The sequence below is a fragment of the Anser brachyrhynchus genome, assembly GCF_964034855.1.
Source record: "Anser brachyrhynchus genome assembly, chromosome: 2".
NCBI classification, from domain to species: Eukaryota; Metazoa; Chordata; class Aves; order Anseriformes; family Anatidae; genus Anser; species Anser brachyrhynchus.
The window spans coordinates 20936997-20946641 of NC_137695.1; the positions used below are offsets into that span (position 1 = coordinate 20936997).

General features: G+C 37.4%; 1 protein-coding gene and 1 long non-coding RNA gene across 2 annotated transcripts in view; one reads left to right on the plus strand and one right to left on the minus strand.

Moving 5' to 3' along the window:
* The window catches only part of PLXDC2 (plexin domain containing 2), a 268291-nt gene that overhangs the window by 163663 nt on the left and 94983 nt on the right, over positions 1-9645 (minus strand). The gene's annotated exons all lie outside the window — the stretch shown is intronic.
* LOC308190197 overlaps positions 4048-9645 on the plus strand; it is a 41037-nt gene continuing 35439 nt past the window's right edge. Inside the window, exon 1 of the long non-coding RNA XR_013946996.1 lies at positions 4048-4159. This is a non-coding gene — a long non-coding RNA (uncharacterized lncRNA). The remainder of the gene's footprint in view (positions 4160-9645) is intronic.

Here is a 9645-nt window from a genome sequence, read left to right on the forward strand (position 1 = left end):
TGAAGTAAGAAATGTGAATACAAATATTGATAGAGATAAACTTGGGTCAAGGTTAGAAAATTCAGGAGTGGGACTGAGCCACCAAATTTAGATAGTTGCTTAGGTAATGCCAGATCCTAGGATGAAGGTTGAAAACTTCATCCAACAAAGTTTTTTTTAATTGGAGCATCAGCTAGCACCCTCTAGTAAAAGGCATGCAGGGGCATTAGAGCTCAGGTAAATATCTCAGCTCAGTATTTGCCTTTTAAATCAGTTCTAAATTATAAAACTGCTTGCAGAGATTCATATTACTGACTTTCTCCAGAGACTTACTCCTGATGTATTCTAGCTCCTTAATGTGGTTTTACCTACTGTTCCTCTCTTTGTCTACTGTTTGGAAACTTTCTCAAAATTCAGAAAGCCATGTTATTACTGTGGATGTCATATATATATGTATTTAGTTCAAATTAGAACTTAAACATGTTTGCACCTACACATTGCAGCTCTGAGTTAAAAAACACAACTCATGAAAAGGGCTATAACGGACACATGGATGACTTCCTTATTTTCATTGGCCAAGTACTGTGAAATGGAAAAAAAAAAAAAAAAGTAAGTTAAGATTTAAAACACAGCTGGACAGAAATAGACACACAGTTTAAAAACATAAATTGTTTAACTGAACTCTGAAAAACTCTACCAGAATGAAGAACGGAAAAGTAATCACCTTGAAAACAGTACTGTATATTATAATATAGAAGAGTTAATAACTAATATAGTCACTAATTTCAGTTGTATTTCCACAAATGAGAGTGAGATTTATGCTCTCTGCACCACAGAGGCCTGCAGAACAAGACCAGTGACTCTCATAGAAGGCTTTCACAGAACATCTTTGTGCTCTGCTTCAAAAAAACCAAAGGTTCAAACAGAACTGCAGGGCCAATTCCTTTCATATATAAACTATCCCTAGCAAACATTTTACAGTGTAATAACTTGTTAATATTCCTTTAAACTTTAGATTTATATGAATAAATCACTGAAAACAATACACAAAACCAAGCAGCTAATTTCAGCTTCTTGAAAGGAGACCTGAGTATAAGGATATTCATGTACATACCATTTCCCTTGCAAAATGGAAAGGATGTGACCAGACACACAAAAAAACAAAAACAAAACAAAACAAAAAAAGAACTTCAGTGTTTTAGGTTTTGGTTTGATATAAGGAAATTATAAACATATTTAAGTTATGTAATAGGACAAGAAAAAATAACTTTTAGTAAATCTCCTTTTCATTATTTTTATCTGCTTTTATGCATATTTTCTTCCTTGTGAAATGTAGAGGTTTGGCTGTCTTTATTTTTTATATAATTATTTTAATATACTGAGAAAACAGAGCCTAATGTCTGTTAGCTGAATTTTATCAAGTAATATTTTCCCTATTTTAAAATATTTTCTCCCGCCTTTTGTAAAAGCAATTAATCTAGATTAGCGTAAATTGACTGGCTGTTAAATTAACTCAAAAATGTATGGGAAAATGTTTCAGGTTAAAAATTAGTTGCTCAGCTGTGTTTTAGAAAATGTTTCAAACAGTATTCTCCAGGATGCAAAACCTTTTCAGCAAGCTAAGCAAGCTTTACCAGTAATTATGTTATTAATCTTCAGTGTGACTTCAGTGATTCTGTGAATTCTACAAGTGTCAAAAAGTATAATTATATTTATAAATTAACTCCTCCAATGTTGTAAAATGCAGAAGTAGAAAAAAAGATATGCACAGCAGAGGGAAAATTTGGTACATGCAGAGTATCAGCATAAGATTTACTCACTAGTATTCCAGAAGTATAAGAGGAGTTTTATCACGACAACTACCATTGCAGTCTTATAGCTCAAATGTATTCAAAATGCAGTTAGGCCATTAGAAGTAATACACCAAAAAGACTGACAAATTAATGTAAAGATTTTGTTACTTTAAAAGCAAAGACTGTCAAAATTCCATAAACTCTACCAAGCACTTTGTTATCGTTTCCAATTTTGCAAGGAAATTGTTGTTCTAATAGACAGTTGTATATAATCCTGAAGTAACTCTAAACCCATTTTCTACCTCTTCTCAATCATTTGCTTGGTGGACGCAGGCAAATTGCTATGTTTTTTCCTTGTCCAATTTTGGGGTGGAAAACAGTTGACTGATATGGATTAGAGCCTCTTGGCTGGTGGAAGGGTGAAGCTGTTAGGAGGCATTTTATGCCTTGGAGAATAAGAATGAAGGATACTGAGAGTATCAGAATACAAGGTTTTCTTATACTCAGCATGAATTTGTACCAACAGTAACACATGTACTGTAAAAAATGTGAGGATTCTTGGACATGCATTGAGAATAATGGTATCAGTCATTATTTCATTCTTACATTAGTGGGGGGAAAAAAAGGGGAAAAGAAAAAATTAATTTTGGATAACATAAGGGAAACATTTTATCTACATCCTGTCATTTTCTAGCTTTCAAATTGGGCTTGTTCTTCAGCATCTGAAAATGCAGATAGACAAAGCATGAAGTACATAACCTTCACTCTCCCATGACGCATCCACAAGCCTGAATAATAAAAACACATGGCAAATCTCCGTACATTTATCAGCTCAACATTTGCTCACATCTGCTGTATCCTACACAGCTACAACAACAATGCAAATGGTATAAAAGACAGGGCCAAACTTGACCAAGAGTAGAATATCAGTTGGTTGGATAGATCTAAAATTAAAATAAAATAAAACAAAATAGAAAAAAGAGAGAGAGAGAGAGAGAGAGGAAAAACAAACAAACGAAAAAAATATACTTCATCAAAAGGAAAGACAACCTGAAGACAAAGTTCTCATGAATGTTTGGCAACTTCCTTAGCACTCCAGGGAATAACCGGCTAATCTCTTCCTTTCTGATAAAATGTTTGTAGAAACTATAGAGCGAAAACCAAACAAACACCAAAAAAATCCAGAGATGATACAAAGTATTTTCCAGGTTTTATCATCCAGATTTTTTTTTTCCCAATATATCAATTCTGCATTTTTGTTCTCAATTTTATCTAGAGATGATATCAAGCCAAGTCAGACTGTGAAGCTCAGTCCTGCAGGTAAGCTGGCAGTGCTGTCAACATCTATATAGAATTCTCTGCCAAGTTCTGTAAATCTTAATTTCTAAATGCAACTGACTGAAGACTGAATATACATTATGAGATTAAATACATTGAACTGTTAAACTAGTTTCCAATGATGGTTTAATAGCACCAGTTTTTCTAAAGCATCTTACTTACTCTGATTGCTGAAATAAGGGTGTCTTTATGAACTGGATTATGAGTCAAGTAAATCCCTGATATGACTCAGATGTGAGGCTACATGTTACAGGTATTTCCCTATCTCTTCAAAATATCTCTGCAAGAGAAAATTAAGTAAATTTCTCACTCTAAAAACAAACAAACAAGCAAACAAACCCAAACAAACAAAACCAACCAACCAAACAAAAAATAAACCCACTAACCCATGCTTTGCTCTGAAAATAAGAATGCAACCTTGCAAGTGAGATTGCTGTCTCTTTCCTATGTGCCCAAAGGACATGTTAAGAACAAGGGAAATTCTCTGCTAATACTGCCAGCATTAATTGCTGTTTAAAGAAAGAATATCAAAGAAGAAACTAGGGACCAATGGAGAGAGTAATTTACTGATAATTTTGCCCCAGTATCAGCCCTGGAGTGATAGAGATTTTAGGCATGAGCACCATTGAGGTGTTATGGCCAGAACATTCTTGGCCTGAAAGGTCTGTGTCCTGCTCCTGGAAGAATGCCATGGATTGCACAGACATCTGTAATGCTTGAATGTTGCAGCATTTTATTTTGACATCCTGTTTATCCTGGACTTAATTTTATCTGGGTAATGATGCAAGAGATCATCTGATAAAACAGGAACTCTGAATCTGCAACCAAGTTTCCAGGCAGAGCAGGTTTTCCATTTTCTCCTTGCAGCTTAAAAGCCCCTTCTGCTTTAACATGGTAAAAACACACCACAAGATGAAGAACATGATGGCATAGACAGATGACCTTTCACTGCAGTTTTTGCTCAAGGATCTCCCAGCAAGTTCCTATATTCTATTGCCACCACAACCCACATGAAGGAGGACCTTGACTTCTTCAGGCTATATATCAAGGTACCTAATATCCCATCTTTATTGTATTATGTTGTCTTTAATATAAGTCACAGTACAATCTTACTAACTAAAAGTTCAGAAGAAAGAGAAGGAGTGATAGAGAAAGCTATCAAAGTCATTATGAGGGTAATTCTCAGTTTCTTTTTGAGCAAGTCAAAGAGAAAATGTTTCTCTTCTGCGTCATCTCTACTTATACAGAAAATGTTGTATTTGCAGGATACGAGTGTCTCTTCAAAAGCATAAAAATAAAGAAAGTCTGAGAAGAACTGAAGGACTTTGCAAGTAAAAAGCACCAGAGGCTGCAACACAAACCATGCTTAACACAGGCAAGATAATAATAACAAACTACTGTGAGGTAGAATGGGTGATAATGAAGCAGGACTGCCATTGGCACTGTAGTTTGAGGACAGCTGTTTGCACACAGCAGCCAGGAGGCAGTGGGACACAGCACTGCAGATGCTTGCCCTGCTCAGGACCCAGCCCGCTAGGCTGGCTTCCCTTGCTGCTAGCAATCCTCGCAGCCCTGGGACAATTGTAGTTCAGGGAGAAGCAGGACAACCCCTCAAGCCTTGCTCTGCTGTTGTCCATCCACAGCTACAACGTCAATACAGGATCATGTACAAGTGCACTGCACTGCAGGCTTTACCTTCTGTGATCTGCCTGTCATTTTGACTTTTAATAAAGTCTTTTTCCTGTTCAGTCCCTCAAAGGAGATATGTTTGAGAGAGAATAAAGAACATAGCTATTTCAAACCAAAGGGCCTAATAAAACTTCAAAATTAGAATATATAAAACTGAGTCTCAAATACAAACTCCTATAATACACCAGGGCTGTGCTCCATGTTATGGTGATTTTCTCAGTATAGATTTATTCACATCAAAGATACGGGCATATAATCCACTTACAAATCTTCTGGATCATGCCCTGATAACCAAAGGGGCACTTTCTTGTTATTTAAGTGTTTGGTACTCCTGTGTTTGCCCTTTATCATCAGAGTTTGCAACAGTCCCAGAAATGGCAACATAATTGCTGGTGTCTAAAAGGCTTTTTTTGCTTCTAGACACAAAGTTTATGCTTCTGCCACCATACAGTAACCTGTACATGTATGATCAGTGTGAAGCAGTATAGGCAGTGTTCACCAAAATAGTGTTTAACATTGACATTCACTTTACTGGTGGGAAGACAGGCTGCAGACAGAAATCCAGAACTTTACAGATTGGAAGGAAATGGCTTGACTGCACTGATGAGCTAAAATCACATCTGCTAGGGTGTGGAAGAGTAGAATAGCTCTTCCGCTATATAATAAGAAATAATTAAATTGAAGTCATGCAGCTGAATGCAGCACTGAGAACCATGGGATATATTCCCTTTTATGCCTCACTATTTCACAGGAGAGAATGCAATGCCTGTTTGAACACGACAACTTTAATAAAGCTTTTTATACAGGAATTTCATACCTAGACTAGTATAGCACAGGCACTAATTTGCCAGATTAACTCTGCTGTGAACAGCTTCTACTCCATAAATATGTTCTGTGTGTACCTGACTGAAACCAAAGGTGGGCAGTATAATTTCTTCATTCATCTCAATATCAGTAGACCATTCTCCAGGAGCAATTCTGCTTCTAAAACAGGCTCTTCTGCAAGAACAGCGCCAAAAGTGGGCTTTAGTACTGATCATATAGTTTTCTCTATAAGTGCCAGCACGACTGCCAAGTTTAATGAAACAGAAAGCAAACACACTGCAGCATGCACTTCCCAAGACTGTATCCTACATTGCACGTGAAGGCAAAGAACTGGGAAACACGTGTAACTAACTGCACCTAGTAGTGACATCTGCCGTAATGCTTATCTGTTGTCGATTACAGCACATAGTAAAACAGAGGTAGAATAACATCTGTAACTGCTACAACAGGAATCCAGCATTTGGGAAGTCTTAAAGACTTTATTTTACTTTCTGTGAAGTCCGCAGTTATTTTGTTATTGTTATTAGCAGACATACAAGTGAGGACAAAAGCTTACTTCAAGCTTCCTAATAACTGCTGACTGTGGTGGATGAAAGATAATTGTTTAAAGAGGCCTTTATTGTATTGGTAGGGTGTTTTCTTGAGGTGATTAACTGGAGTATAATAAGCACAGAGTAAGGTAACACAGGTTATAAAACAATGACATACACAAAGGATTTAGTTTAGTGTGAAATATTTCAGCTACACAATATGACTCTTCAAGATCAGAGTGTGAGGGGCTCTGCTGTTTCTACAATTAACCAGAACATTACTTGACTAGAATAGAGGGCCACCCAGCGCCAATGTCCTTCCAGAGTTGGAGCGATATAGTAGATATATCTATCCCCTTGGATTTTACAGGGATTCTTTACATTACAAAATAGACTCAAATCTGTGTGCAATCTGAAGACACAAATTTGGATTTGCAGCTGCTGCTCCATTTACAATTTACTCTGAGGTGCCAAGCACTGGTTTCATTGAAGTTAATGAGGGTTTTCAATTAATTTAGTAAAACCCGAATTTGTCTTCCATGTGCTGTTCCAGGCTAATGAAGTGAATATATTAACTACCTAACTGTCCCAAGATATCACCACTAAACACATTTGGAAAGATGAGGATGGACAAACACATGGGGACCAATTTGTGCTTTATACCAGTTTGGGAAAACAGTATAATTCTTCTTGTGTCAAAGGCATTCTGCTCAGCTGAAGGAAAGATAATGCTCTCTCTTTCACTCTCTCTTTTTTGGTTCAAAAGCAAAAACAGTACTTTCATTTAGTATATGTTTTGACTCAGTTTTATAATGTTGCTTAAATGCACTCTGCGAAGCGACCAATGTTTCAATTTTTTTATTTTATTTTTTTTTTTTTTTGTCTTCTGGGCTCATTGACATTTGCACACAGCTTGTTAGCTTTGCCCAAGCACCACTTCATACAGCATATGCACATAATTTAACATTAAAGGAAATGAGAAAACCTGTCATTTCTTTTTATTCCACTTTAAAAAAAAGTTGAACCAGAAACTGCAGAACAAGAACATTCCTGCCAACCTTGTTTGGGCTGGCAGGAATCTCATGAAGTTCAACAAGAAGTGTCATGTCCTGCACCTGGGGAGGAACAACCAGGTTCCTCAACCAGTACATGCTGGGGGCAACCCAGCTGCAAAGAAGCTCTGCAGAAAAAAACAAAAACAAAAACTAGGAGACTTGGTGGACACCAAGTTGAACATGAGTCAGCAATACACCTTTACCACTATGAAGGCTAATGGTATACTTGGCCACATTAGGCAAAGTATTGACAAAATATCACCAGTGGATCAGGAGAGGGAATCCTTACTCTGTACTTAGCATTAGTGAGACTGCACCTGTAGTACTGTATCCAGTTGTGGGCCCCCCAGTACAACAGAGATGTGGACATACTCGAAAGAGCCCAATAGAGGGCTACCAAGATGATCAAGAAATAGGAACACCTTTCCTACGAGGAGATGCTGAGAGAGTTGGGACTGCTCAGCTGGAAAAAGGAAGGCTCAGGGGGGATCTTATCAATGTGTACAGGGAGTGTGCAAAGAAGATGGAGCCTAGCTATTTTCAGTGGTGCCCAGTGCCTGGATAAGAGGCTGAGGTCCCATCTAGACACCAGGAAGCATTTTTTTACTGTGCAGGTGATGTACCACTGACACAGATTGCCCAGAGGGTTTGTAGAGTCTCACTCCTTGGACATCTGTAAAAGCCACCTGGACATGGTCCTGGGTAACCTTCTCTAGGTGTCCCTGCTAGAGCAGGGGGGTTGGATCACCTAGCCTCCAGAGGTCCCTTCCAACCTCAGCCATTCCGTGATTCTGTGAAGTTCACCTCACATCTAGAGATTTTTGTCTTTTGATACTTTTGACATTTTCGACCTCTCTGAAAGGTTTTCTCCAAATTACAGTAGAGGGGGCATTCCTAGTTTGACAGCATTGGAAATGACAGTACCCTTTATTTAAGGAAGGAGCAGAGCAGCAGCAAACTTCCTTTATGTTTACCTACCAAAATAACTTGACTTCAAGACCTGAGATGGAAGTAGAAGAAATTCAATTTAAATCCATTTAATTTTTGGCAACTTAATAGAGTGTCCAAAAAAAAGGGTGACAATTAATACCAGTTATAATATGAGTTTTGCCAAGCACAATGGAAACAATAGCAATTATGTCCACCATACAACGAATATAAAAGCAATTAATGGACAATTAATGAAACACAATACCACTTCAGTTTATGCTGCCACTGGTCAGATTTAGACAGAACGATTCATACTTCAGGAAGAGAGTTAAATTTTTTACAATTTGCCCCTCAGTTAATTTTATTCAATGAGCATTAAGTCTCCCCAGTGCAATCCAAATTACTGTTTTAAGTACTTGCACTTACTGTCTCTCTAAGTCTAACCCTGCATACTCCCAGAAGGTATGCAGATGCCATTGCAGTTAGACATGCACGTCTTTGAGAAAAGCTCCAGATGAAGCTGCTGCCAGCTGTGCTACTTAATTTTGAACATTACACAGGAAGTAGCATCCTCCATTAAGCCGTGTACATTGCAAAAATCTTTATCATAGTGGCAGTTATTACAGTTGACTAGCACCTGGATTTTTCCTACCAGTCTATCAGTTTGTTTCAAACTGTTTTTTTGGAAAATTAGTTCTAAAACAGCTATTCAAAGCTACAGACGAGTGTGGATTATATGTCCAAAATGTACAGAAAATAGGAATGACAGTTTCATTTTTGATAGTCTGAAACAGTGTGCTCACAATCATTGGTCTTCTGACATATGTATTTAAGTATTATCACTGTTCTTTAAAGATCTGGTTAAGCCAGTGTGGAATTTAATCTTCTTAACTCTTAATGTGTAGCACTTTTCTGCGCTGCCTTCTGGATGCCATACATGGTAGCACTATCTCTGCCTAGGATAGTGTTCCCCATCTTGACGAATAACATTTTTGACTTAGCAATGTATACATTTGGTATTTTCTGCTTTACACCTCACAGTGACCCAAAAGACATGAAACTCACGAGAGATTACAGGTGGTATGAACATAGGCATTGCCTTTTCTTCACAACATGGGTTACTGTAAACACATTTAGACTACAGTTAAACCAACAGGCAATATCAAACTAAGATATATACAAACATATAATTAAAAAAAAAAATAAATCTGAACATTTCAAGCATTGCTCCATTCATGTTGCTCATTCCTTACAAAATACGATGCCAGATTGATTTTATCCTTTGTCTTCAAGGGCTTCAAGGAGAAATTTGCAGTTAGAGACATATTGAATGACGCAGATCAGTGGCTGAATTTTCAGTGCTCAATTCCAGCTGATCAAAATGAAAGGCTTAACAAAATGTTTCTGAAAAAAAACCAACAGTATGCTTGCTTGCATCCTCTGACACTTCTGCCTTTGAAAACATGACCCTTAATGATTGCTGAAGTATCTCAAACCTTTCTGCAG